The sequence below is a fragment of the Rhincodon typus genome, unplaced genomic scaffold (assembly GCF_021869965.1).
Source record: "Rhincodon typus isolate 14 unplaced genomic scaffold, sRhiTyp1.1 hic_rhity00005518, whole genome shotgun sequence".
Lineage (NCBI taxonomy): Eukaryota > Metazoa > Chordata > Chondrichthyes > Orectolobiformes > Rhincodontidae > Rhincodon > Rhincodon typus.
Window position 1 is genome coordinate 7038 of NW_025971156.1, and position 4003 is coordinate 11040.

A 4003-nucleotide genomic window follows, 5' to 3' on the forward strand; every position below is an offset into this window, starting at 1 on the left:
GAAATGCATGGTTACAGGGACAGGGTAGCAGCGCAGGTCTGGGTGGGATGTTCCTCGGAGGGTAGGTACAGACTTGATGGGCCCAATGACCTACTTCTACACTGTAGGGAATCCACTACTGTCAATGTTTAGCTCAATGATGTGGGGCAATTTATTCTGATCTGAGCACTGCACTTTGATGAGATTCACTTTCAATTTCTAAACTAATGGGGAGGTAATATCTAATTCTGTCAGATGGCCGGAGTATACTCTGAGGACTTGAATTTGAACCTTGCTGTGGCAGGTGGTGGATTTTGAATTCAACTTTAAACAAAACAGATCTGGAGTTAAGACTCTAATGAAGACCATTGTCAGGAACAAAGAACCATCTGGTTCACTTGTGAAGACTGACATGAGAAGGTATTTCGTTTCTAAGAGAGCTAAGAATCTTTGGAACTTCTTGCCACAGAGAACCATGTGTATTTGTGGCAGCAGGGGGAAGGCAGATTTAATGCTGGGATTATCAGGTTCTTGATCAGCTGGGGAATCAAGGGAAAGAGCAGGAAAGTGGACATGAGGAATGGTGGATCAGCCACAGTCCTATAGAATGGTGGAGCAGGCTCGAGGGGCCGAATGGCCTACTCCCATTCCTGTCTCTGATGGTCCTTATGGGAGCGAAATCTGCTGTTCTTACCTGGTCTGCTCTGCACGTGACTCCTAACCCTTTGTGAACTCTTCATTGCCTTCAGGCCAAGCAAGTCGATCCGTTTAAGGACATTTTGAGATTGGCATCCACTTGCCACCTTGGCAGAGCTGGCCACATCCTGTTCAGAGTACAGAGAAATAACATTCATCATAGTCAGTTTTAGGCTTGTTCCAATTGTGTGCTTTTCTAAGAGGAATTGGTCTGTATAACAACCCCAGATGTTTACAGCTCATCCTGTACACTCTCACTGTCTTCCAGCTAAAGTGTGCCCGCGCGCTCACCACCCGCCCCCTCTGAATTTCCAGCTTGTAGACTTGACACTGAAATGCTTCACCCAGTTTAATGTGGATCAGCGTGAGGTTATCCGCTATGGGAGCAAAACCAGGAAAACAAATTGTTATCCGAAAGGTGACAGATAGGGATGTGAGGGTGCAATAAGACCTGGGTGTACCTTGTACACCAGTCACTGACAGTGAGCATTACAGGAGCAGCAGACGGTGAAGAAGGGAAATGGGATGTTGGCCTTCATAGCGAGAGGGTTCGAGTCCAGGAGCAGGGCTGTCTTGCTGCAATTGTACGGGGAGAGACCACATCCTGCAGTATTGTATGTGCAGTTTGGAGTCTCCTTCTCTGAGGAAGGATGTCCTGGCTATGGAAGGAGCACAGCAGAGGTTTCCCAGACTGATTCCTGGGATGGCAGGACTGATGGACGAGGAGAGACTGGATCAATTAAGATTATATTCACTGGTGTTTAGAAGAATGAGGGGTGATCCCATAGAAATCTATAAAAGTTTAACAGGACTAAACAGGGGTAAACACAGATATTGCTGATGGCCAGAGTAGGGGGCGAGGGTGTGTGAGTCCAGAATCAGGGAGTCACAGGCTAAAGGAGACAGGGAAGGACTGAGATGGGGAGAAATGTCTTCACCCAGAGGGTGGGGAGCCCGTGGGATTCTCTGCCACTGAAAGTGGTCGGGGCCAGAGCAGTGAATGTTGTTCAAGGAGTTGCATAGAGATCTTAGGGGTGAAACAGAGAAAGTGGAGAAATAGGGGATAACTGGGGTAATCAGCCATGATCCCATTGAATGGCTGGAGCAAGCTGGAAGGGCCAAATACCCTAATCATAGAGTCATGCAGCACAGAAACAGACTCTTCATCTCAGCTCGTCCATGCCGACCAAATTTTCCAAACTAAACTAGTTCCATTTGCCAGCATTTGGCCCATTCCCCTCAAAACCTATCCTGTTGATGTACTTGTCCAGATGCCTCTTAAATGTTGTAATTGTATCAGCCTCCACCACTTTCTCTGGCAGCTTGTTCCATATATGCACCCTCTGCATGAAAAAGTTACTCTCCAGTCTCTTTTAAATCTTTCCCCTCTCACCTTAAATCTCTGTTCTCTAGTCTTGGACTCCCCTACCCTGGGGAAAAGACCTTGGATATTCACCTGATGTACGCCCCTCATGATTTTATAGACCTCTGTAACATCACCACTCAACATCCTACGCTCCAGGAAGAACAGTCCTAGCCTATCCAGCATCTCCTTATAACTCAAACCCTCCAGTCTCAATAATATCCTTGAAAAAAATTTTTGTGTCCTTTCTAGTTCAACATCATTCCTGAAGCAGGGCGTCCAGAATTGTACACAGTACTAGAAATGTGGCCGGAGGAGGGGCTGAGGGCACGTGAGTCCAGAATCTGGGGGTCACAATCTAAAGGAGACAGGGTAGGACTGAGATGGGGAGAAATGTCTTCACCCAGAGGGTGGGGAGCCTGTGGGATTCTCTGCCACAGAAAGTGGTCAGGGCCAGAGCAGTGAATGTTGTTCAAGTAGTTGCATAGAGTTCTTAGGGGCGAAATGTCTTGTACAGCCACATCATAACATCCCAACTCCTATACTCAGTGTTATAACTGATGAAGGCAAGTGTGCCAAACTTGCTGTCTGCCTGTGACTCCACTTTATGGAACTATGTGCCTGCGCCCCTTGATCCCTCTGTTTGACAACGCTCCCCAGGGCCCTACCATTAACCTGCCCTGCTTTGCCTCACCAAAAATGCAACACCTCCATATTTGTCTAAATTAAACTCCACCTGCGAGTCCTCGGCCCATTGGCTCAGTTGATCAAGTTCTCGTTGTACTCTGAGATAACCATCTTCACTGTCCATGAGGCCACCAATTTTGCTCCTGCTCCTCATTTACTTTGTTTCTGTATTGTCCTATTTTCAGGCTGACCAAGCAGACCAGCAACCATCCTGCATCACATACGCCACCCTGAGGCACACAGATATGAGAGGGGATGAGGAACCAGGTCAAGATGAAGAGGGAAACATTTACGCCAACCTTCCACGGACATTGTGAGACAGCACAGAAGAATCCCTTCGAAGCTTCACAAATTGATAGATAGCAATTGTTCCTTCCAGCAAATAAGGGGGAGAAGGAAGAGAAGACAGAGGAGTGTCAAGTTTCTGAAGCTGACAAATCGTTAAGCTTTGTTTCAATTCACTCAGCCAGACATCAGTTCCAAAGATGAACTTGCCTTGAGAAATCATCTGAATAACCATCTCTCACATAACTCTGAGTGGGCCAATTTCTCCCGCTGCAGCATGATCTGACCCTTGATGGCAAGGATTTGAGATTTTGCACTGTCCATTCCTAACTTGAGTATCCATTTGATCTCCTGGTCAGTGGGTCAGGGCAGATGAGCCAATGAATTGAATCTACTCCGCATTTATTTTTTAATTGTGGAGAGCTATTATTCAAGGTGGGATTGTTCTCCAGCCCTATCTACATTACCCTCTAACTTCATCATTTTCAAATATATATCCAGCTCTCTTTTCATACCTCATATGGAATCCACCTCAACCACTCTCCCAGGCAGCACATTCCAAATCCTAACAACGCTCTGAGTAAAGATGTTTCTCCTCATCTCACTCCTAGCTCTCTTGGTGACAGTCTTGAAATTGTGACCCCTGGTTACTGACATAGTGGAAACAGAGTATTCTACTTTACCCTCTCAAAATTCTTCATAATTTTGAACACCTCCATCATGTCCCCTTTTAACCTTCTCTGCTCCAAGAAGAATAAGCCTGATTTCATTTATCTTTCCTTGAACGTAAAATCCTTCATTCCTGCTGTCATTCTAGTAATCTCCTTTGAAACATCTCCAGAGGGTCCTTCCTTAAATAAGGTGCCCAGAACTGAACACAAACGTAGTCTGACCAATGTGGTCTTAGCAATGATTTGTAGAGGTGTAGCATTACTTCCTTGCTTTTATACTCAGTGCCTCTATTTTTAAACCCAAAGATCCTTTGAGCCTGCT

General features: G+C 46.0%; 1 long non-coding RNA gene across 1 annotated transcript in view; it reads right to left on the bottom strand.

Moving 5' to 3' along the window:
- LOC125482069 overlaps nt 1-1383 on the bottom strand; it is a 6961-nt gene extending 5578 nt beyond the window's left edge. The window contains exon 1 of the long non-coding RNA XR_007261542.1: nt 674-1383. This is a non-coding gene — a long non-coding RNA (uncharacterized LOC125482069). The remainder of the gene's footprint in view (nt 1-673) is intronic.
- Between the last annotated feature and the right edge of the window lie 2620 nt (nt 1384-4003).